We start from the raw sequence: 27,004 nt of genomic DNA on the forward strand, positions 1-27,004 counted from the left end.
AAATAACAACAAAAAAGGACAAACCCAAATTTGATTTCCAAAATGTCTGCAGTTACATAAGGCTTAAAGACGATACCAAAACCAACTAACTTTGCATAATTCAGTGACCTAATTTGCATTGCTGTTATGTTCGCAAATCATTCACTACCTCTAATTGCATAGTCACACATACATACATACAGACACACATTAGTTTGTGGTTATAATTTAGCATTTGAAGTACTCAATGCCACCAGCATTAAAATGCAATGACCCACAGTTTGTTTTACTGAAGTGCAAGTTCATGCCTATTTTTTTGAAAAAAAAAAATAAAAATGGTTGAAAGGTTGAACGATTTTGTATCAACATGCATTTACAGTGAAAATCGGATGTCATCATTGTGATGCGAATTTATATTTTAAAAACATAAGCGCCGTACATGTTATTTTTGCGTGCCACTGGAGTGGCAGCGATTGACTTAAGAAGGTGTGAAAAAAGTCTGGCGTATTGGTGGTAAAATATTCAGATTTTTTAAATGTAGTAAATGAGATTTTACACATCAAAAATGTTTAAAAAAATTCAGCTACTGACATTAAAATATATTTAGTAATTTTCCATTAATTTAGTATCGCAAATTTTTGCACCAAATTGAGGTTTTAGCTTTTGCTATACAAATTGCTTACTAAACTTTTTCACGTACTGAGCGAAAGAGCGCCCTTTAACGACTGCTGTTTAAATAAAAATATTGCGAACAAACTTTAAGCAAGTTTACTCGCACAGATCACAGCGTATGTTTGGCACAGCATTTTTTGGAAAAGAGTTTACTTTTTTTAAAATATTTTGCTCAAAGGAATCAGGTATATTTTGTTGTTTCAAGGCATTACTGCAAAGAAGAAATATTAAAACCGATCCATAAGTTTTTGGGTTATAGCTACATACATTGTGGAAATTTACCACGCCCTAAAAGTTATACCTTCAAGTTAAATTGAAAATGTCCATCTCACGGAGCTAAGCTTTTATATGCAAAAAACCGTTTTAAAATCGAAGCATTCTGTGTGAAGTGATGAGCTATCAACGGCATTTAGCGACTTAATTTTATAGGATTAATGGATGAGTGCATACCACAGTGAGTGGATTTGGTAAATTTTTTCTCAGATTTAATGAGAAATACAAATTACACAGGCCGACAAAAAATTTGACCATAAACCAGACCATGCTTTCCTAAAGGTTTTCGATGCGCTGATTTCAAATCTGGACGCAGAATTGCTCTATCACGTCAGGCGAAAAAAAAGATATTTGAGCAAACTCAACGCCATTCGTAAGAGAAAGACTTTTTCTTTAAGATGCTATGTGTGCTTTAAAAACAAAAATCTGTCGTTTATATGCAACCTCAAAAATAGGCAAAAACGGTGTTTTTTGCACATCTAGGTTAGGATATCTCAAAATCCTGACGTGATAGAGCAATTCTGATTTGAATTCAGTGCATCGAAAACCTTTAGGAAAGTATGGTCTGGTTTATGGTCAAAAAAATCGGTCTCATTTTGTCGGCCCGTGTTATTTGATGCGATCGCTGCTTACGAAATGGATATGCGTAGCTAAATAAGTTTGGTTTGCTTTTGCCTTGCAACGCCTGAACACTTGTCGACGTATGCCAAATAGAGAAGAGAGCGCTATGTATGTTAGTATGTGTGTGCACTGATAAGCAAAGAGACAACACAGCAAGGAAATCAAATCGACTTTATTGGTATGTGTGTGTGTGTGTTTCTGTAGAATATTAAAGCCCTGTAACTTCTTTCCTGCATAACTTTAAACAATTTTAATTATTATATTAATTTGTTGTCTTTGTTTAATGGTGTGTTCAGTTTATACTTATATTTAAGAATTCACGAGATTAACACCGGCTTATAATAATTGAATTTCAATTATTATGTTTTTCTAAGAGAAACTGAAAAGAAAGAAACATTTACTGGCATACTGCGATGAAACCATTTCGAAAACCGCCAACGTAATCATCATCAGGCAATTTTGTAATGTTATCAAAGGTTTCACCGGGATTCGAACCGTGAATCACATGGTGAAACTGCAGTAGCCTTTAACCACTAGGCCATCCTGCTAGTATTTGTTTTCATGCTTAATTCAGTTTCTCTTAGAAAACATAATAATTGAAATTCAATTATTATAAGCCGGTGTTAAGCTCATTAATTTGTTGTCTTCAAGACCGACAAACTCTTGGAAAGTAAATGTTGTATGGTTGGTCGTACTTTCTAATTAAAATTAGAGTGGCAAAAGAAGCAGGAAAAAGCTAAAGTCAAATTAGTCCATGATGCCGTGACACTTTGCGTCGAAGTCATCCACATTCACATTCACCAAAAATTTTACAAAAGAACTCAGGTTTACTGTCACTCACTGAAGTGAATGAATGCTCTTATATCAACGAATTTTGGTGTACACGAGAAAAAATTACTCCTTGCGTTATACATAATATGCCCCTTAATCCAATAATTCGCAATTGAACTAAAATGAAAACGTGAATGAAATTTTGAATAAAAAAAAAACTTTCGCGAATGAAATCTATGTTTCTTGAAAATTTCATAGTCAATTTTTGGGTAATTTGTTTTATATAAAAATAGTTTGAAAATAAAAAAGGCAGGATTTAATTTACGAATTTTTATTAAAATTGTCACTGCTCTTCTTTAGTGCGCAGCTGTAATTATGTCCAAGAAAATAAATACACAATTTTTAGCTATTTAGTTTGTTAACATTTTTGTGAACGGTAAACATTGGCCAACATTCTTAACTTAAGCGAAATTATGAAAACTGTGTCACCTTCGCTAGTGTTTTGTTTTTAAATATGAGTAAAAATAAATCGGTAATTTTTAAAATAATATATATTTATGTATGTGAGTAAACAAAATAAGATATCTCGGTATGTAGTTTTATGCATAAATAATATTTTCAGTGCCAACGATCACAAATTTGTAAGCAAAACAAATCAACTGAAAATCTAAGCAAAAAGAAATTGAAATTTGGCAATTTTTCAAAATGTAAACGGGAAAAAGGAAGAGCGTATCACATGCATACATACATACATTACACGTATGTGTATCAACCCTGCAGACAAAGCAACAAGTAGAAAACTGCATAGTTCGCGACTAGTGGGGCTTTAAGTCCAACTGGTTAGCCAACTGTCTTTTTTTCTTGTAAGCTTTGGAATTTCCAACATAAAGATTTCCTACCAGTTGGAGACTGTTGGATATCGAACAGAAGTTTACTAGTCTCATACTTAATCAAACTAAAGCAAAAAATCGAAGTCCAAGATTACTGGTCGTCAAGTAACTGATTGGGGCTCGAATTACATGGATTTGGGCCTCACACCTACACAATCGGCTATTGCACGCATACAATCCGATCTTCAGTAGCGTGAGGAGAAGAGAATCAAATTTTAAAAGGGTGGAGAGCGAAACCGAAGATTTGAAAGCCACATCTTAAGGCAGTGTTGATTGTTTTTTCGATAACCACAGCACTATTCATCGTAATAACGTTCCGGCTGTCCAGCCAGTCACTGGAAAGTTCTGTGTCGACATTTTGGGGAGGCCGCGGACATGCGTTTTGCGTGTGCCACCCGAATTCGCCAAGGATGGCTGGATCTTGAGTTAAGACAATGCAGCGCCCTATTCCTCGTTCGTTGTGCAAAAGTCTTTGGCAATGCAACGTTGCCTCACCCTTTCTATAGCCCCGATATTGCTCCCTGCGCCTGTTTTCTAATTCCCCAAGACGAAGTCAAATCTCAAGGGCAGTCACCATGGCGGTGTATAGGCCAAGAAGCTGTAACCATGGTGCTAAACAGACTACCTTCGTAGGACTACCAGGAAGATTTTAGCTGTTTCAGCTCTTTTGGAATAGTACGCTTTCAGGTAAAAAGTCTATTGGACTGCATGCATAGAATAAATAAATATTGCACACACACATGCATATTCGTTTGTTGTAAAGAAATATATTCGGCGTGTAATGAATACAAAAAATATGTATGTATGTAGGTGTAAATAAATAAATATTTCGTTTGACTTGAAACAAATTGCGGAGATTATTTTTACCTCAGTACGAAGCTGTGAGATTTAAGCGTTATTGAGAGTGAATTTGTGTTGGAAATCTCATCCTAGTTTTTAATTTTTTTTTTTGAAATGAAATAGACAAGAAAATTTAATTAATATTCCTACAAAATGAAAACAAATTTTGTATTATTCAGGTAATAAATTAAATGGAAATTGTACGGAATGAGAAACAAAAGTTAATAAACAACTTTGGCATTTGCAAATTAAGCACCTAAACCAATAAAAACCAGACAAAATGTGTAAATATATCTTCAGAAGTAAATATTGTATGTATGTTAGAAGGACATTCTACTTTCTAATTAGAATAAGAGTTGCAAAAGAAGTAAGGAACCGCAAAAGTCACATTGACGGCCTTATTCTGAGCGCAACCGGTAACTTTGCAAAAAGATAATTAGGTTCGCAATTGAACTAAAATGAAAATTTGATTGAAATTTTGTATTTAAAAATGCAAGTATAGTTTTAAATTCTTATAAATGCATTTGTTTAAGAAATTTGTGTTATATTTTACTTATAAACTAACTTACTAAACATGTAACGGTATGTTACCAGCTAGCCTGATGGTTACGATATTTTCTGTAAGCTCTTGCAAGTATGTTTTCAGTCAATATTGCATGTGTTTTGTAATTACATATTTTTGTGAAGATTATATCATATATATTGAATTGAATGCATACTCGTTCAGAAAGATTAAGAAACTACGTAAGAACTTTTCTATGACCTATTTTTTTTCACATTTGTATGTTATTCACAATTGCGAAGCTTTCCGCTGACCACGTAACCGGTTACGCTTAGAGTAAAGCCGTAAGTGAAAGACAAATTTTGCCACTCAGAAAGGAAAACCGCAAATTGGCTTTTAAATTTTGATATTTTCTACAGAACTGAAGAATTTTAATTAAAGTATAAATAAAATTCTGGATAAATATTGACATTGAGCGGCAAATTTCAAAAGCCCAAGACAGAATGGCTCAAAAATATTACACAGAAGTGCAAGTGTAAATTTAATTTTCTTTTCTTACATTAAATTTCTTTGAAATCCCATATAAGAGAAAATATCTTCAGACGGTCAAGAGAGTTACCCAAGTATTTCTGGTACCGCAAACTAGATCTTTCTGATGTATATTGGAACGATTTTCCATCATCCCTTGTCAAATTTGGTTTTGAGACAACCAACCCTGTCGGAAAATCAACAAAACAAAATAAGTTAGATCTTTCTAGTTAAAAAGCATATTAAATTTTACTGTATTTAATAATTTAAGGCAATAATTCGGGCATTACACTTGGATACGCGCCACTTTCAAACACATAAGTAGCACAGCTCTTATTATTGTTTTATCGCTCTCTGCCGCTCGGAGTCGCGTCCATTCCGACAGCTTCACAAATAATAATCAACGCTTTTAACTTTGCCATTCTTGTGCATTAATACCGTTGATTACACTGCGGAACAAATTTCCACTTTTCAAAATTTTTCAAGGAAATTGTTATCACATTATATATAATTTTGTGTGCTGATTTCATAAATCATTTTACTTTTTTTTGTATCAGCTCTAGTTTTCGAGATATTTTCGACAACCCGAAAACTTATCCCGCAGGAGTAGAAAAGTGCAAAAACAAAAAATTCAAAAATTTACAAGAGCAAACCCCAATTTTTTCAATACTTCATTTATTATTTGCCTTTATTCTTTCATTTTAAACTATTGGTTTTTGTATTTGTTGTGTATTTGTTGTTTCATTTAACGAAAATTAAAAAAACAAAAAAGCTACAACAATGTCAATAAGAAGCACTCAGCGTATTTTCGATGGCCCACAGATAATGCACCTGATGAAAGACCTAGATGTTATTGGGTCTATGAACGAGCTTGAGAAAAGTATTGCAAAATTGCCTTGGAAACCAAAAATCTGCGAATTATGAGCAATTGGTGAACGATATGCTGTGTAATAAGAAAGAGCTAGGCTGCAACATGAGCATTAAGATTCATTATTTGCATAGCCATTTAAATCGGTTTCCTAAGAATCTTGGAGATTATAGTGAAGAGCAGGGTGAAAGATTTCACCAGGATATTCGTGTTATGGAAGAGCGATGCCAAGGAAGATGGGACACGAATATGATGGCCGATTACTGCTGGAGTCTTTGTCGGTATCTTGAACAAAACCCACAGGCAAGAAAGGCTTATAAAAGGCAATTTGCTGATCCGCGGTAAATCATTAAAATGAAGTATGTAAAAATTCTCATTTTTGTAAGAATTTAACACCTATAGGAAAATTAAAAACTAGAGCTGTTAGAAAGAAACGAATAAATTTTTCGTAATCAGCACCCTTAAATTTACTTAAAACTACTAAAAAAAAGTCTGGAAATTTTTTCACTGTTGACCAGTGTTATAGATACGTTTATAACAAGAGTAAGAAATTACGAACTGAACTTCTGCTCTCTATTTGACAAACGAGTGTGATTTAGTGTTGCTCGGGATCTGTACATTTCGACAACATAAACAAAATACTCTATGCTTTTGATAACTTGTAATTTTTAACGAAAATAAATAAAATTGAGATTGGAAACTAGTCATTTCACAACAACTAACAAAACTTGCACTATGATGCTCGTAACAGCGTCTATACCGACATCATCAACAACATAATTCTGATTTAATTGAAGAAGGTAGTATGTAAAAGCATGGTCTGTGTGTAAAATTTATTGGGCTAACTTCAGAATGGAAGCCGACTTAATTCAATATGGTGACATGAAATCATAGACAAATCCAAGATTTCTTTGGAAAGCAGCCTGGGCAACGACATCGTGTTGCTTCCTTTGAATTTAACAAGAGTAGCAAAGAGGACTAGTTATAGGCCTAGTAAAATTTGTGAATTTTGTGCTGTTACTGTGAATTGTGGCACTTCATTTGGAGCGCAGAGATTACCTGGGCAGGCTGACAAAGCATTTACTTTTATTTTGATCTTCTTTGAAAAATAAAACCTATCAACTTCTCTACAAGAAAGCAATGCAGTGACCCAGGCCCTTCTCGGTATATTTAGGGAAATCGGCACAGCAGCTAAGCTATCACTGTCAGTGCATAAATGGAAAAAATTAAAGTTGACTTACGCGGTTACATTGTATTATGAGCCAAACCTATGGTAAGTATGGGTTTTTATGAGATTTCTCAAATAATTTAAATTATAAAATTGTCAGTACACTGTTAAAACTAAAATCCATTATTTTTCTAATTAGTTTTTTATTTATGTTTTTTGTTTTAAAATTTTTCTATGCCATTTTAAAAATGCACCAGTTTCGACAATTCATATGCCTCATTTTGATGACATGTACATAAATTTCAAATTAGCAAAACGAATACAAACGAAATTCAAATTTACAGTCAATAAGCAACAGTATCTAGAATGACAATTTGCAAAGACACCCGTTTGTAGATATTTATCTACATACATATTTACATGTCTAAAATGTACTAATTTAATTTCGTGCTACTAGTGCTAATAAGAATTTTTTTATTTACATATGGGGTATTCCATCCCATTTCGATCAATTTTGAACCCGACCCCTTTAGAATTGGCTGAAAGTTTTTCTTCTTTTTCTAGCTTACGAAAGACGTTTTTCAGAATTTTTTCAAATTTTTTCATCCAACTCAAAAAAAGATATGAATTTTGAAACAAAACACCGTTTTTGTTTTCAAAATGCTATAACTTTTTCAAAAATTGACCGTTTGGGATCTTTTTTTTTAATTTGTTTTTAAATGTACTTTTCGGAAAAAATACAAAAAAATTTTTAAATTTTTTTTTTTAATTTTTCAGTTTTTCGAGATTTTCGAATTTCTCCATTTTTTTTTTCTCATAAAAAACTTCAATCAATTCTGCAATCATCCCCACTAATCCCTGAGTGGGCCGATTTTTTTTTTTATATTTCTTTTCATTTAATTGAAAAAAAAAATTCAAAAATAAAAATTTTTTTTTATCAATTTTATTTATATAACAAAAAAATGTAAGAAAATGATTTTTAAGTATTATTTTCTTTATATATTATGGTAATCTACGATTAAAATAACGAGGATTAATGACTGACACAGTAAACATGTAAGTTTTCTAAAAATAATGTAACAAATTATGAAAAAGAATACTTAAAAATCATTTTCTTACATTTTTTTGATATAAATAAAATTGATAAAAAAAAATTTTATTTTTGAAAATTTTTTTTTTCAATTAAATTAAAAAAAATATAAAAAAAAATCGGCCCACTCCGGGATTAGTGGGGATGATTTCAGAATTGATTGAAGTTTTTTATGAGAAAAAAAAATGGCGAAATTCGAAAAATCTCGAAAAACTGAAAAATTAAAAAAAAAACTTTAAAAATTTTTTTGTATTTCTTCCGAAAAGTACATTTAAAAACAAATTTAAAAAAAAAAAAGATCCCAAACGGTCAATTTTTGAAAAAGTTATAGCATTTTGAAAACAAAAACGGTGTTTTTTTTTTCAAAATTCATATCTTTTTTTGAGTTGGATGAAAAAATTTGAAAAAATTCTGAAAAACGTCTTTCGTAAGCTAGAAAAAGAAGAAAAACTTTCAGCTAATTCTAAAGGGGTCGGGTTCAAAACTGGTCGAAATGGGATGGAATACCCCATATACATCAGCGTATTTGTACGTACTTAACAAATTTTCGCGCGACGTTAATACGAAATAGCGCCTGAATCAATAAACAGCGTTGGCGTTAGCGGTGAGTAAAAAAAAAATTTGCTAATTTTAGCTGATTAAAGAAAAATAAAAACAAAAAAACATTTGCTAAAAGCGAGCAACTGTGTAACAGCTGTTGAGCCATTTAAAAAAAATTTATGTAAGGCGCGATAAACTCAGAAAAGATTTTAGGCCGAACTTCTCTTCCAATTTGCGTCGTGCTACTTTTAATTGTTCGTACAAATTGAAATGGAGGGGCGGAACCTACTTGTTTTATTCCGACTCCCAACGGCATCTGCAAGGCAAATGAGTTGTCGCTGAGAGCTTTTCATGGCAGAAATACACTCGGAGTGCTGCCCAAACAACCCCCTCCAAAAATTTTGAATTTGCCCCAAACAAAAACTTTCTTATAGCCTTATCTTGTTCTTTTGTTCACAATTGAACATACCTATATTTAAATTTCTTATCTTCTTCAAACCATGAATCAAACTTTCCAAGAAAATTAACTTTGGTGTAATTCACTTGAATCCATCTCATACAAAGTTTGATAAAAAAATTCGAACTTTACTGCAGCATTCATCATACAATCCCTCGTCTCTATTTACTCCCTCCCTAAAACAGTACACACGTGGTCTAAAACGGCTTTATCCTTTTGCTTTTGGCCACGTTCTGCAACCCACACCTCACACAACTCCCTCTTTGTGATCGTCATTATATCAAAAGAGGGACATACGGGGATGAAGAATCATTTGAGTTATATGCAATAATATTGAATTATTGTAGACATTCAAATATTATTGTGGTACAGCGTAATTCCAACTTTTGGCAGGCTTTTCTTTTCACGGTTTTATATATTTTCAGCACAAAAATAATACACATTAAAAACTCATAATTTCGTAAAAAATACTCAACCGAAAAAATTTGGAACACTTGCAAAATAATATTGTAACGAATTTAGTGAAACTCCACTTATTTTACACCTTCTACCAAAGTTCGTATCGCTAAACTGTTGAATAAATAACTCCAATATTCAATAATAAAGAATGGTCTTTATTACAATAACATTTATACTTCGCAACCAATAGCGTGCTTAAATCAAACTGATTACTCAGCTTTAACTCCTTTTATACTCTGTTATGTCTCGTTCGCATACTTCTAGGCGTATCTTCTTCTAGAATTTACTACTTGTTTACCAGCTATAAACTCGCCAGCTATAACTACAGCTGCACGTTTATAGATTCTCATATGCGCCTGTATATGTGAGTGATAATTGCACAAATGATTGCCTACTTTTGTGAGCATCTCAGATATATGCATGTGTATGTATGAGAAATACTTTGCTGATGATTGCATACTTTTGTGAGCATCTCTCCGCTGCTGGCATGTACATATGTGTAGACATAATGATTGATCTGTTTATGTATATACAAGTCACTGCTTAGTATCGGCTTAGAGATGATAGTATCCCTTAGTGTTGCTAATATTCGTCACAATATAATTACGTGTAGATGTTAAATAACCAAAAAATATTTTAGATTTTGTTTCACCACAAAGTTTTATTTAATTTTAAACCACGCGTTATTTCACTTCTGTAAATTGTACTACTTAGCGCGTCATCAACAACTCACAGTTTGACAGCAGATTATTCTATGAAGAACATTATTTTAAGAAATGAGAATTACCGTTATATACTGTGGACATTTTAAAAACAAACTGCATTCAAATTTCAAAAAAAAAAAATGGCTTGAACATTTTAATTTTTCGCGTCTAAACCAAGCAAATATGCCACTGTGCGGCGGCCGCAAATTTAAGCCATTTTATTTTAAATAATATATAATAACAAACAATCTTTATATAAAAATATAAAAATTGTATAAACCAACTGTGCCAATAAAGCGGGTAAACATACAAATAGTATGTATTACAATTATTTTTTTCTTATTTAGTGCTAGTGAAAGACATTAGAATGATAGAAAAATATTTATTGATATCTAAGATATATAATTGAAATATGTGAAAAACAAAAAAAAAATGAGTTTTTAGACAACCGATTTTTTTTCAAAAACTGCTCGATATATGATGCAAATATTTTTCTTTTGCAAAACATTCAGAAAATTTAAAATATTCACGATATTTAAAAAAAAATTTCAGTGAAAAAAACTTTATTGTTGAGTTGGAGCAACAACAACTAACCATGATAATTGCTTGTAATTGCAAAGCGGAAATTGCCCATTTGCTTTTAAATGTATTCACGCATTTTTTACCAGCAATTTTTAGATTTTGTTTTATAAAATATTTGCAACAAAAAAATTTAACAACTCGATATCTGGAGAAAAGGGTTTGAACAGCTTTTCGTGTAGTCGAAACAGCTGTTGCCTTGTCAATACTTAGTGACAATTTACAAATCGTGCAGCGGGGCATTTATGTGGCTTAGTGGAAATAGGCATCTGCTTCAACACGACTCTAAAGTATGAATGTTGAAGACTTCGAGTTCAATACTCAGCTCTCGAAGTGCTAGCCAATAAAGAAGTGAAATTCAGAAACATGTCCTAGTAGCCATCGCGTTTTGTAAATTTTGTATTTTTTCTGTAATATCAATAAAGAAACTTTCATTTTAATAGAGTTCAGACATACCGTCTTTAAATATTTCATAAAAATGTATAAGAAATAAAACATAAGTACGTTGATTTATAAAAAGCCAACCAATTGCGCGCCAAGATGCCGGTATCACTTGAAAAGACGGGTACCGCTACGTATATGTAACTTTTTTTTTGTACAATTGAGCTAGATACAAACAAACATACAAGTGAAAGAAGTGTGACTTACACTTTTTGTCTGCAATAGAAACAATTATGTCTTAATAGAAGCTCTCCTCTCGTTAACGATCTGCGTAGCTTTCGAAACTTGAGTTCAAATTATGTTTAAGTTTGTTTCATATTAATCACTTCACATTCAGCGCTCTACAAAAGTTCACAATTAGTTGACACTTTGACGAAAATTTGTCAAAACTGAAAGTGTTTTTATGTTACTTGTTTTGATTTTAATCAAAATTTTCACACGGGAATAACTGATTTTTGCGTCGATTGATTTAAACGCAAAAATCCACATATGTAATTATATATATGCAATATAAGAAAAGATGTTAAGTAATTCGTGTTTGATTTGTCACAATCATTTGCAACATTTTAATATTTTTTATAGCACATAAAAGTTTGATTCAATTTAAATTCGTATGAAATACTGACCATTTCTGCTTTGTTCTAGGTTATCAATTTTTCCTGCTTTAATCTGAAGGCAGAGTATAAAAAATATATATGCAAGTATAGACATTTGTGTTAAAATATTTACTTTTGTATATACATATAATATTCACATACGGGTCTGCCGCAATTAAAACCGTAATGCATACTTTATAAGTAGGGGAGTAACAAAACTTCGCTTGGTGGTCTCTTAAGAGCTGTTACAATATTTTTATACTTCCTCGCGTAACACTTTTTAATCGCTTTGACTGTTTTATTCACACCTGCAATCGGTTGTAAGAATATAATAACTTGTTCGTGAAACGTTGCACGAACAGCGAGTTGGGCTAGTTTTCCACTGGAAGAACAGGAAACTGTTAGTCTTCCATGGGACCGACGATGTAAAGTTTTGATTTGGTTGTCCGCTCGTGCCTATAGAAACGAGATTCGAACCGACTTTACGAAGTAAGCTAAGCTTTACATTTTCAAATTCATTTTTGAAAAATCAAGCAACAGTTCCGTATGGGTATGGTAGTGCCTGACCGCGCTTTAATTAAATAAATAAATGAATAAAATAATATACCCCTGCGGATATTTCGACCAAGCTTCTTTTAAAAATTGACTGGACTAGGCCAACATGTTTTAGACCGATTGCGAACCACACGAGCAAAGCAGATAAATCGCTGAGAAGCTTTTCATGGCAGAGATACACTCGGTGTGTTTGCCAAACCATAAGAGAGGAGTTTGATGTTGCTTTCCCCGATCCTTAAACCCAGGATTTCGGATGTCCACCTGTAATTCACCCTTTAATTTGGAGTTGATTCACTAAAACTCATTTGTCTTTCGTGACTGGAGTTCAGACAGGCCACCACTTCCTAATGAAGTCCACGCGGTATCTATCAACTATTGGAAGACCCTCTCTGCTAAAACTGTATCGGGGACGATGAAGTGATCACTTTAGTCACTTCAAGGCTGTCCAGAGGCGTGAAATGGCAGTCGGGCTAGTTCGAGAAGGTGCTAGTGCCAGAGCGTACCAATTCATATCCGGTAAAGTATTGTCCACATCCGCAACGCTCCCCTCAACCTTCCAAGGTATGTTTTTTATTTTCCTTAAAAAATAAAAAAAATAATAGTCATAAGCTTGCAAACTTTTGTGTATACCATCGTAGTCAGCTGATAAAAGCTGAGCCGTCCGTTATCGCTTTTACTAAATAGGCTTCATTACATTAAATTTTTTTTATTCGTTTTTTGCTCCGTTAACGTATTTATGTAAGCTTTACTATTTTTTTTTTTTTTTTTTTTTATGTGGGATGAATGTATTTGCAATTTACAATATTTTACGAAATTATCGTAGGTATTTGGTTAAAGCAACGAGTTTCAGATTTCTGCAGTGCATTAAGTATTGTGGAATATTTTTGTTTGGGGCTACGATATCGCTTTTGAGCAAAATGAAAATTTCAAAACTTGCTAAGCAAAAAGTTGGGTAATTCCTTGTTTAATTGCATATTTCATTATTCTTAAGAATATATATGTACGTATATGCTAACGAACTATTATGTATGTATGTATGTGGATTATTTTAATTATTATTTGAATACGTTTGCTAATATTTTTGCACTTAGTGCTGCTGCAATTGAAACTGCGTAATTTTTCGCGATCCCCAGCCCCTATCAACAGACGATACCTACATACGTGCATATATTTTTCTGGGAAATTATGATATGAATTTTATTTTTTCATTAGCACTCTCGGCATGTTTAACTAGCCGTTCAGTTATATTTTTACATTAATTTTTTGCCAAAGTACACTTGAATCACTGTGGATTTTTACTTTTAAATTTTCGTGTATGATTATTTGTCATTTCGCATTTTTTTTTTTTTTCATAACTAGTTAAGTATCCGTCACTCACAGCACCGTTTTCCTCGCCTTTGCAGAACGTATTCTGATTGAACCGACCACCGACATATCGACATATAAACCGCACAGCGACCACAAAAAACGCAGCTGAAAAAGCCTCCAACATTCGGCATTTAACCACTAGAAAAGGCGAAAACCATTGAGGCGCACCGCCAACATTAACTTGCAACATTTATCGTAGACGAATAGAATAATACTGAATGAGCATTGCGCTCAGCCAACTCACAACGCTATGCCGCAGCAATAACGAAAAGAAAACTTGGCAGAATCCATATATTCGAGTAGTTGCAGTTGTGTGAGTGCGCGCATAATAATAAAGACAAAGTTGTATGCGCGTAGCTCCATCGTCTCCCCATTTGGTGAGAATTTGTACATCATTGCAGAGATGTGAAGAATACAAGTCAAGCTAATGGCGCAAGTTAGCAACGCATTTGAGCACAACAAGGGATGTCACAAGAGTATTACAGCTAGTATGTGAGAAAGGAGACGAGCACAGGTGTATGGGTACAAATCCTTTTGGAGTATCAAAGGATACACTCAGTCACAAATTAGTTGTTGTTTGAGCGTTAAACGCCTAAAAGCCGATCTTTATTATATACAGAGAACAGTAAATGCAAGATCATTTGGCATAAATCTCTTTACCACTTATGCATGCGTGTGTGTGAGTCTATGATTTTTTTCACCTCAGCCGCTCTTTGGCCCTGGCAGCTTGATTCGTACTTCTCTTTTTTTTTGTTTTTTTTTTTAATGTGGGAGCACCCTTTCTCTCTCTGTTCTCTTTCCGTATCTTTCTAGCTTCCTCTCATTCTAGCTTAGCCTGTTTAATGAGTTCGAAAAACTAAAAAAATATATATGTACATACATATGAGTATCACAAAACAACGTAAATTGCAGCAAAATATACACTACGACAACAACAGCAATTCTATTTTTAAACACATATTAATATTGTTCTTTATTTTATCAGCGTGGTGTGTTAAAAAAAAAAAGTAATAATAATAAAATAAAATTCAGCGACAACAACAACAAAAATAGCAATAACAACATGTTGAATTAATATTATCTACACGCCATACCCGTGTGTACATGGCGAGTGTCTGAAGGAAATGAACAAAAATAAGCTGGAAGAAGGGCGATGGGTCGGACGGCCATACAAAATCTAAGTGATGTACTTACATAGGCATATTTGTACATACACCTTAGTGACTGCACAGTAGGCTTTACACGTTGTACATACAAAACTGTGATCGTATTAATACCCTGCAAAAAATGCGATTAGTCTAAGATGAGCCCGGGTTCAGTCGCAAAAGAGTATGCGACTAATGCAAGTTTTGATCTCTTTGTATGCGTTGAACTGTTCCCTTTTGTTTGAGCATGTCCTATGTAGAGACTAATTGTACCCATTTATACCCGAACGGGAACGATGGGACCAATTCCCTTTGTACCCATTATGGGAACGAATGAACGCTAATCTCTTTTCTCATCAAAAAGTTTTAAGCGGCAATTACCCACCGACGTGTGCCGTACGTACGGACGTTTGTCGTACGAAACACGTTTGAGCGAACCCTCAAGCCCGTAGGAATCAATGTGTGCGTCTGTGTACATGTACATAACATAATTGTGTGTGTATTGTTTACAGATAAGCACTGTTGCCATTGACCATTTTGCATGCATGCTTATGGAAACATCAACTTTTTCCAATTTAATTTTTGATGTTGTAAAAGGCTGGAATTAATATTAAATAAATATAAATAGAGTACATACTTATAATCTGCACTTTTACATAATTATTTCGAATTATTTTCACAATTTTTCAAACTTTAATTATGTGTTTTTGCATAAAACTGCAAACGGTCAAAAATTAGCGCACAAAATTCTACTATGCAACTCTGTCTAGTGAGAGAGCGATCAGCTGACACGTTCTTACGGAAAAAATCAAAATTGTTTTGATTTCTACGTTCCGGGCTACGTACGTACGGGCGTTGCACGTCGGTGAGTTTTCGTTTACATTGCACACTCATAAGATAGGTCGTGTCAGCTGACACGTTTTTGGTACGTACGTTCGTGAGTAACTGCCGCATTAGTTTTCATATGGTAGGTACTAGAGATATACGCCGCCGATAAACGCCGCCGCCGAATATCAAAAATATCGGCGCGGCGGCGGCGGCGTCCGGCGCGTTACTATATTTTCTACTCGTTTAAGACTGTTTAGGCCATTTATTGTTCATGTCGAAAATTGGTCGGATATGGTCGAAAGTGGTGTCAGCGGATGCGCATCACTGCCAGTTATAAGAAACTAATTGCGAAATTTAACTCTTTCTAACTGTTCAAAAGTTATTTAAAAAAAACAGGCGCTTTCGATGTCAGCTTAACACGGACTTTGCAACATCCAATTAACCAAGTTATTAAAACTAAACACTAATAGAAAAGTTATATATCTAATAAATTTATATGCTCACTTTGCATATTTTTTTCAAAAAATTAATAATGAATAATGAATTCAAATAAAATGACCCAAAGCGAACATGTTTTCAAATTGTCCTCAAGTTGTTAAAAAAGCAAATTAACCAAAAAAGGTGCCGATTTCAAAAAAATTTATATTGCGATTGGCTGAAAGAATAAGCGAAATTAGTGACGCAAAATCCTGTAGTAGGTTCTAGGGGCATGCACACTCCTTTGAAATGATTCTTACCTCATACTTAAGTTCAGGATATATGTACGTATAAGGGTTTGAAAAATCACTTGGGCTTACATTTAAACATCTGTTGTCTATTTGCGAAACTATACAATAGGGTCTGAAATGTTAATTTTGATTTTCACACTTAATCCTTCAACACCCAAGTCTCCCGGTTTGAGATTTCCTAAAGTTGGCGGCCCTATGCAAAACTAGTCCCTTGGAGTGAATCACATTGATTTCAGCCTATCAACCAAGTTTAAATATCACCTACACGTTACGGCTCCTTTTACAAATGTGAATATGTAGGCACATATATTTACCAGGTGAGGCTTTGTCCTTCGCAAGAACACTCAAAGTGGTGAAGGAAAAGCTTTCCCAAGACAGTCGAACTAAGGACCGTGTGTTCTACTACCCTAACGTAGTGGACAGTCGAACTAGTCTGAAAACTGAAGCTACGCGGTCATCCATAATGAGCTCTTATATCATAAGGCCGGAAAACAGAAGTTAACATCTTTCAACTTAAAATCGGTCGACTTTCATTCTAAAATATCGTTTTGATTTAACGCAGACTATTGAAATCAATGTTGTGAACACAAACGTCTGCAAACTTTGGCCTACATTTAAACAAATTTTTCCAGGATCCTTGTAAAATTTTAATTATGTAGATGCGCCGAGGATTATAGGATTTTCACGCATTACGCAATGACATCCACTTAGACTGCTTATGATTTCGAGCGCGGCATCTTTGGCCGAATAGTCACTCCCTAACGTTTCAAGGTGTTTCTCTGGTGTAGCTCAGCAGCATAGCGCGACAAAAGTATCCGTTGGAAAGTCTTTGGAGCTACACCTAAAGCTTCTAGGAAAGTGACGTCAACGAAGGTATGAGTTCGAAGTCGCAGTACTATAGGTTCTGTGCTGGTATATGGTGTGAGGGTCAGGAGGCGTGGTAGAGACTGGTGGTCGGGATTGGTACTGTTCGCACATAGGGAATAGCTCTTAAAAACAGCCGAAACAACTGGAGGCGCCCTGTAGCACGAGAGTCATGAGTATTATAAGACCATTAATAGCAACCGTAAGTCGCCTTTGTGCGTGGCCGCCAAGGAGCCACAAATGATTTAAAGGAATTGTGTTCGCGACGATTATTAGGACAAAAGTCAGACTATTTTATGTATCTCTATTTCTTTTCAGCAGACGCAGCAGTACCAATTCCAAAGACCGGGGTTAGGTTCGAAGCCTATCTGGAGTAAGCGAACGAGGGACAATCCCTCAGCAAGGAGCTACTCCTGAAAATTTTTGAACGGTCTGCGAGATCTTGAGGCAAAAATCCCGGATCTTTCCGAAATGGCCAACACGTTGATTTCCTTAAATACATACAAACAAAACCTTTCCTAAATATTATTTTTTTAATAGAAAAATCAAGTTTTTTAAAGTAAGAACACCGGCGTATGCCGGCGCGCCGCCCACGCCGCCGCCGCCGATAAGGTGATCGGCGCAAACCTCTAGTAGGTACGACGTTGCATACATTTTAAACACAATATTAAAACTTGCAACTAGATACATCTATGTAAAAAAATTATTAAGTCGCCAAATCATTCCAAGAGATATGGGTCGACTATAATGGAACATATGGTCCAAGCCATTTAGGTTCGGTATAGGGCTCCGCATTTTTTAAATAATTCGAATCAATCTTTTTTATTCAACTCACTTCGTTGCCGCTTTTTTCATGTTTCATAAAATTGGCTACATAGATTTCAACATAACTAATCCCAACCGTACTCAAAAGGTACTAGACGGGATCAATTATGCTTCAATGTAGACAAAAGAGATCAATCGGAGACTGCTCTCTTTAGGGGTTAGTCGCACTATTTTTTGCAGGGTATTTACACATCCGTAAATATGTATTTATAGCGTATACACATTTATTTACATATATTTACTTATTAATATCGTTAAGCAACCTGGAAGCCAGTTAACATTATGTTCAAGAATGTAACTGCAAAGAAACAATAAATAGGTCCTGAAGACGTGTCGAGCCAAAGGTCCAGAAAACATTTTCTGGAACTACTTTTAATTTTACTCCCTCTAAGAGAGATATATCGTTTGGTTCACAAGCAAACATGAACAGCATAATTATACTCACAACGATGGTTCTATCCATAAGTCATATTTGTTGCACAGGCTCACATTCCGAGAAATCTCGTTCATAATATTGGAGTAGTTTCTTCATTCATTAACTAGCGCTTACCGCCTAGACGATTTTAGCCGTTGTGTAAAAAGTCACGCCCGCCCTCATCACTCTTTTGCATCAGTGTTGCCAGGTGATGAAAAAAAAGGAGCTAGATTGGCAAAAAAAAAAAAAGGTTAGAAAAAGCTAAATTTAGAAAAAAAATATTACAAACTAATTATTTATAAAAAAATATTTATGTCCTCGGACTTCCGACCAAAATTCCATGGTGGAGTGTACATTTTTCCATTGTATAATTATAAGTTTTCGCCCCTGCAGCTCTATTAATGCTATTTGACTTGAAGAATAACTACACTTCTCTTTTTCAAAGTAAGAAAATACATCTGGCTTTGAAACTTTCAACGAATTTTCAGCAGAAAAAGAATTAATCTTTTGTAGAGAACCCATATTATTAGGTATTAGGTGTTCACAGGAACTATTGAAATTATTTTATTTTAGAAATTATTAAAAATACATTCGGAGTAAAAAAGGCTAGAATAAAGCACGAAGCTAAACCCAAAATTTCGAGGCTAAAAGCAAAAACAAAAGGCTAAATCTAGCCTCGAAAAGGCTAACCTGGCAACACTGTTTTGCACTAAGGAGGTGGTGAGAAGAGAGGGGAAATGTACAACAGCATCTGTAACACCAAGTCGTTTAGATTTTTGCTTTCTATCTCTTCCTCTCTCTCTTGTTGTATATTTCACGCTTGCTTACAAGAAAAATTTATTAAAGTAAACGCAAATAGAAAGCACAAAAGAGAATAGCAACAGGGTTGAAATCAATAATTGTATGGTGTAAAAGGGGTCTAACCGCCATCAATTGGAAGCACCAAGGTGGATTAAGTTTTTCTCCACCTTCCTCTTTCTACTCAATAGAAGTCTCAACATATCTTTGCTGCCAAATACGGGTTTCGACTGGGATACTTTGGGCTCATGAAATTTAAAATAATAGCTTGGCATGATATACCTCCGAGGAGATTTAGGCAAGCTTTTCTTCGAATTTGTATCGTGGTGCTTGATTAGACTTTTTGCTACACATTAGCGAGACTAAATGATTCATTCCTACTCGAGATGCCATTTTCCGAAATTTTGCGGAACCACTTTTGACTGGCGCTACCGCCCTGAAGAGCTTTTCTTAATGAATGCCAATTTGACATCAATCACCTCTTCGCATGCAAACTTGAAAAAATTCATTTAAAACTTCTATTACTTTGGTCTAACCCAAACGAAGCCTCATGTCTCACGAGCTTGCTGTTAGATGACCTCGAAGGCAATTCATTACAAAAAATAATGACTGCCACTACAATTAATTATTAAAAATCTCATCTTAATTATACCAGATTTGCAAGTTCAAACGTTGTTGTAGCTATAAATGCTTAATAGTTTCAATTGCAACCACTTGATAGGTGCAAATTTTTCATTCATTAAAATCACGTTAAACTAACAGCGGAGAAATCATTCTCGCTTTTTTTTTCAAAGCTACAATTTTCTTAATAGTGCGCACACTCGCTAAGTGTGAGTTCGTCTTTTTAAGTCATGCTTAGCTTGATGTTGACTCCGACTTTCACATTGTAGATATTCGGTTTCGTTTATGCGCGAACGATCTTATAATGGATGATCACATTCGAAGAATTAGAGAGTAATTCCGCTAATTCTGTATTTTCTTATATGTATGTGCGCAGGTAATTGTGTCTGTGTAGTTGTATGTTAACTATGCATGTCTTTATTTAATACCGATGTGGCAACTTTTCTTAAAAAACAGCTGTTTAAGCAACTCTTCATCATTTCCCACCTGGTTTACTCATATCATTTAACTGCGTGTTTCTCTAAATGTTTATATATTTATTTGTAAGCATGTAGGTTATGCTTCCCATTCCCGCTTTTGGCACAATTTAACGAAAACAAGTAAGTCTAAGTTCGGGTGTAACCGAAGATTATATACTCAACGTGACCTTGCACATTTCATTTCAGATAAATTACTTTTCTACAATACACGAGGCACCGCCCGTTTAAAAAACAATGTCTCCCCATTTCCTCTTACAATAAAACTTGATAAGTGAAATATCATTGATTCAAAACTATTTATTGCTAAGTTATAGAGCTGTAAAAAGATTGAATCAATTGAGTGTGCATTTTCTCAGCATTATTTTAAAAAATTGTGATTTATTGGTTGCATTTTATAAATCTCCATTCCTGAATGGCTCACAATAACTTAACTCAAATCTAAAGTGCGTGTGTTATAGAATGGTAAAATATAATTCAATATAGAGTGGGAATGTAGGAACCATTCCCAAACTTTAATGAATGTAAACTTGAAATGAATGCACACTTTTTTCCATTCAGTACTAAGTACTTTTTCCCTATGGTTCTCTTTTTGTATACTTTCATTGCCATCAGATATGTTAAATCAATTTAGGAGTTGGGTGCAAAAAAAGGCGTAAAATTGATCAATAGAAATAATAGCCCCTTCTAATTGTTCAAGTAGTTTAATATTTAAGAATTCATAAGCTTAACACCGGCTTATAATAATTGAATGTTCAATCATTATTTTTGAAAAGAAAGAAAAATTTTACTGGCATACTGCGATTTTAATATTTCGAAAACCGCCACATAATCATCATCAGTCAATTTCGAATGTTATCAAAGGCTTCACTGATATTCGAACCGCGAATCACACGGTGAAACTGTAGTTATCTTAAATCATCGAAATATGCCAGTAAATGTTTCTTTCTTTTCAGTTTCTCTTTAAACTTCGCAAAGACAATATATTGCTTTCTTGCTATATGACAAAATGGTTCTATATGTCCTACTTATTTTGCTGTTGTAGTAAAATGGATATTGTAAATGAACACATTGTGCATTGACCAAATAGAGTAAATTGTGGATATTTGTCGCCGATAATATAAGAAAAACAGATACTTGAGTTTAAGTCGTTTAAATTTAAATACATCAAGTACATAGGACTATCAGCGATTTCGTTGGAGCTTACTAATTCCGAGAATTTCGATAAATATATGTCTAATTCCATGGCATCGTCCTACAGGGATTCAGGCTTTTTCTATTCACCTGAGTCACCTTCCCAGTTTTCCTTCATATGTGCCACGAAAAAAAAAATGTTTCATAGGGAGAAACTCTTCAGAGGTTATTAATTTCCCTCCCCACAAAAAGATTGACTGGCTCCATCGGATTACAGTTTTTTACAGCTGAAGATGACAGTGTTTGACGGTATATAAATATAGGACCCGAGTGATTGAGAAGGACCATTAGTCTCTCTGCCTATTTGAATGGCATTTGTAGGTTGAATTCTATCTTACTTGAGCAGATTTGTATTCAAAGTTAATTTTCTTTGCTATCAACAAAGCTACAACTACCTATAGGGCCTACTTTAAATGACTGTAATTACAAACTATTGTGTTTAGAAGAATATTTTTCTTAGAAAATAGAGAAAAATAGTATATTGCTGTTGCAATTTGGAAACTCACAAACCATTGTCTATACAGTATTTGACCATAAACCGCTAGGAAGAATATTTGAAAGAACTTGAGAGCTTTTATAATATATATCTTTCAATTGTTTAATCAACTATTAAGGACGTTCAAATGTTTAGTACTTTTTCCTGCAAGCCTTTTATATGCCACATTGGCAACACTTATTTAGAACGATGACAGTTTTCGGAACAGGGATGTTGAAATATTTGTCAAATGCTTTTTTTATTATTAAATTTTTAGAACAATTTTAATAAAAATGCTTTTTCAATTAACTTCTTTGTGCTTTACTACTATTTAAATATCGAAAAAAAACTGGTCATTACAGACAATAATTAAATTTTTGTGTAGATAGTTTGAAGTGGCTTTAATTAAATGCAACCATGTGATATTTGAGCGGGTTTTGTGCATGTACGACATTTTTCATAATTGATTGTTACTAGAAAAGTGTGTGCACACTCAGCAAAGGCTGCATTCATTTGAATGCTTATTCTGTGTTGAAAAATGTTTGTGTTTCATTCAATTACTCCATTCTTTCTTCGAAGAGTTCAAGAGTGCATTCTTTTTTTCCCACTACTGAATGAAGAATGGGTTGACTTTTAAGCCACATTCCTTAACAAGGAATGAAAGAATGAAGAAACAGCATTCTTAATCAATGATTTAAAATTTCAAATGATTACACACTTTTACAGCTCTGCTAAGTTATAGCTTATTATTCTAGTCTACGGCCCTTTTAAACTTATTTTATATCTAAGTTGCCGTGGTCTTTAGCCGATCCCGTCCATTTTTACTAGAAATATTTTCTACTATTGGAAAAATTTGTGTACCCAATTTTATTACGATCTGTTAATTTTTCTTCAAGTTATGGCTCCCGAAACATAGAAAAATTCTTAGTTATAAAAGGGGCGAGCCACGCCCATTTTTTTAAATTTAAAGTTTTTCCTATTTATTGTTATAAATCCACTTGGGAAATGAAATACCCTTTTAAAAATCTTTTATATAAAAGTGGGCGTGGGTTCTTAACCGATTTCGTTAATTTTTCTTCAACGCATTCCTTATAGTAAAGGCAACCTCTCTGCCGAATTTTGCTACGATAGGTTTAAAGATTTTTGATTTATAATTAATAATATTTGTAAAATTGATTAAGTGGGCGGTGCCACGCCCATTTTAAATTTTTTTTTTTAATTTTTACCAAGAGTCTCAATATCAGTCCACACGTCAAAGTTCTAGGTGTATTATTTACTAATAAATCAGGTTTTTTGTGTTCTCCAAAATGTTAAATATATATAAAAAGTGGGCGTGGTTATCATCCGAATTCGCTAATTTTCAATACCAATCTATTCTGGGTCCAGATAAGCTCGTGTACCAAATTTGGTGAAGATATCTCAATATTTACTCAATTTATCGTGTTAACGGACAGTCGGACGGACGGACGGACATGGCTCAAACAAATTTTTTTTCGACATTGATGATTTCGATATATGGAAGTCTATATCTATCTCGATTCCTTTATACCTGTACAACCAACCATTATCCAATCAAAGTTAATATAATCTGTGTGCAAAGCACGCTGAGTATAAAAATATTGAAGTGTATACTTGTTTTTCTTAAAATTACGTATGTCTATATTCGTCTCTCAATTTCAAATTTGCGCGTTTAAGAGTTAATTGGAATCTTGGGATTTGCGCTTTCCATCATCTTTTTCGCAGTTTTTATGCAAATATATACTCTGACATGTACATAAATACATGTACACATGTATTATATCTATAGGTTCTTTGTTTTTTTTTTTTATATCCACCCACACTCACTACTCGTGTCTTCAAATTTTAGCAGCATTTAATAATTGTTTTCGAAAAATTGTTAGCTTTCGTGTTCCTCACTCGACATTCTACACTTGCCGGGCGGCGCTTAATGCCATCTGACTGATTGTTTCCTGAGAATACAAATTAGTTGCTCACGGATTACTAAATTGTTGGTTGCCATATTGGAACAAGTTACTCATTGAGTAAACGCAGCTTCCTATCTCCACAGCCGCTTGAGCTTTGAAGAGCTTCTGCGAGTGATAATCATGGTGACGGGTATCGAAAAGCAAGAATTCATTTTACTCGACATGAAAATAAATTCAAATATGTTTTAACCGCTGATAAGATTCCGCAGTGTGGGCTTATCTTTATTATGTGTCGCGTCAACTATATTATCTACACACAAAAGTACATGCATATATGTATACGTATGTATCTATAACAGCAGATGTATTGGTATGCATTTGCAATCGTTATGTTGGTTCACATTCGCGAATTTTTTTCTTTTAGTAGCGGAATTAAGAAGTATCATTAGCAGCCGCCGGTATTCGCACGGTCATATAGATTCGAGAATGTGTAAGAATATACATATGCTACATATGTATGCATGTGTTACATACACATACATAAATGCTATAATACAAATAAATAATTTTATATTAATAAATTAAATAACCTTTTTGGTTTGGCCGCCGTGGTGTGGTGGGAGCGTGCTCCGCCTACCGCACCGAATGTCATGGGTTCAGGCGTCAGGAAAACCAACATCGAAATTTAGAAAAAAAATTTTTCAATTATAAGAAAGTCTTTCAAAGTGGGGTCATCCCTCGGCAGTGATTTTCCAAACACTCCGAGTGTATTTCTGTCATGAAAAGCTTCTCAGTGAAAAATCATCTGACGTTCGGAGTCTGCATAAAACAGGTCCCGTTCCGCCAATTTGTAGAAAAAATTAAAAGGGGCATGCCACAAATTAGAGGTACAGCTCGGCTGCTTCGTAGGACTGCCGTTTTCATTTTAACTGCATCAAAGTATTATATTTACAATTTCAAAAGAATTGGCTACTTTGTTAGGTTAAAGGGCCAATTAAACTTCCTAAACCCTAACGCCATAGTCGTAATCATACCCATATCCATAACCATCTCCAATGTGATCGATTAATGGTGCCTTAACCTAAAAATCGTGAAAATTTCATAAAAATGAAGAAAACGCAAAAAATTACAAACATATTCCACAAAAAATAAGTCTCTTAGTCATAACGTATCAAAAACAATGAATAAAATCTACAAAACGTTATTAAATTCACCAACTCAAATACTTTTAGGTTATGAATATTGCGAGAAACCAAAAACCAATTGGTTGTTTATGGTATGGTTATGGCGTTAGCGTTATGGTATGGCACCATTAATCGCTTACATTGATTTCCATAAGGTTGGTTCGATCAGCTGTTTTATCTGGTTATGGATAGGTCACCATTAATTGGCCCCTAAGTTGTGTGGCAACTACTAGGCTTCCACTAGCAATTCACTAGAGCGGTGCGTTGTGATACCACATAAAATAACGGTGACGTATGCATTAGCTACTGAGATAGTTTTGCATATAGTAGTTCTGGTAAAAGTTGTACATTCAAGTATAAAGCCATTTGGTGATGCAACCGCATCATCGTCCCTGCAGCCGCACACTAACAGGTTACATAACACAGATTACAGGATTACAATTATTACAAAAACGTTACAAAATAGTATAAAAAAGATTTTAAAAAGCTTGTTCTTTCAAAGTGAAATCAATGACGCCATTTTTTATAAGATATTAAATTCCTACATTGAACCCACCAAAGATGAATGTATTTCCACCAGCACGAGGCGTTTTTCAAACGTAAAGCCATGACTATCATAAGGCAGTGAACTGTCATAACCATTACCAGTAATGATATTTAAGCATTGGTGAACCCAACAATATTGGCCACCAAGCAATTCCGGCCACAAGGATCTCGCTATTCTGGAGGAAGTAGTGCTGACATGATCATCTGTACTGAGCTATAAGTACCGTTTTTTCTGTTATCCGACAACATATACTGCACGATTTTGGAACACAATAAATTTCCAAACTGTCTCCTGAAATGATTTTAGCTATCAAATCAAATAGTCCACTGCCCTCCTCAATACATTTCTCCTTTTTGAAACACAATAAACTTTGCAACTATCATCTTCCGTTTTGTAGATATACATACATACATTTGTATGCGGTACGGTTATAAAGCTTGTAATTTACATCCGATCTTATTGCCAACGCCTAAAAGGGTTGTAATGAAATTAATATTGAAATAACTTTTACACTATCTGGTAGCAAGAAGTACGCGATATTGAAACACAATAAATTTCGCACTGTCATCTGAAAAATAAAATATTAGAAATATTTCAGATTAATTTTAAAACTACTCCATAACAATATAAAACGTATCAGTAAATCTAAAAAAAAGTCCGCAATGCGGCGGCAATTGCAAAAAATGCCTACACAGATAAACATAGAATACGAGATAAAGAAAAAGAAAGAGTGAAAGAAACAAACAAAAATATGGCAAAAGTTTATAAATAACAACTTTTATCAGTTGTCGGTGAGATGTCTATAATGTGGATTATTGTTTATACATACATATGTATGTAATTGTAGTACATATGTAAGCAAAGTAGTTACAAGTGTTATAGATACAATAATTTCCAGGTCTCTTAGCCCCCCACAGAAACACAGTGTGGAATGCTCCATATACAACTATAAATTGGAGAGCATTCGCATTGCCATAAACAAACAACTACATAAATTATGGCAAAGAGAAAATAATAAAGTGAGATTTGTTGCAAATATGTGGCGCTAACCAGTGTTGGTCATTGAGATGAGAGTGTT

The 27,004-nt window shown here is 34.1% G+C and overlaps 1 protein-coding gene across 18 annotated transcripts in view; it reads right to left on the reverse strand.

Moving 5' to 3' along the window:
• LOC137253736 (receptor-type guanylate cyclase Gyc76C-like) overlaps positions 1–27,004 on the reverse strand; it is a 205,591-nt gene that overhangs the window by 172,850 nt on the left and 5,737 nt on the right. For 2 of the 18 annotated variants that reach the window (XR_010953874.1, XR_010953873.1), the window contains exon 1: positions 11,590–14,125. The exons of 7 other annotated variants lie outside the window; for them this stretch is intronic. The gene's annotated coding sequence lies outside the window, so the exon portion shown is untranslated. Of the gene's footprint in view, positions 1–11,589; positions 14,126–27,004 lie in introns of those variants that run through there. 9 more of the 18 variants (XM_067791147.1, XM_067791146.1, XM_067791145.1 and 6 more) reach the window with 9 other exon arrangements.

This window comes from Eurosta solidaginis, chromosome 5 (assembly GCF_040869045.1).
Source record: "Eurosta solidaginis isolate ZX-2024a chromosome 5, ASM4086904v1, whole genome shotgun sequence".
NCBI classification, from domain to species: Eukaryota; Metazoa; Arthropoda; class Insecta; order Diptera; family Tephritidae; genus Eurosta; species Eurosta solidaginis.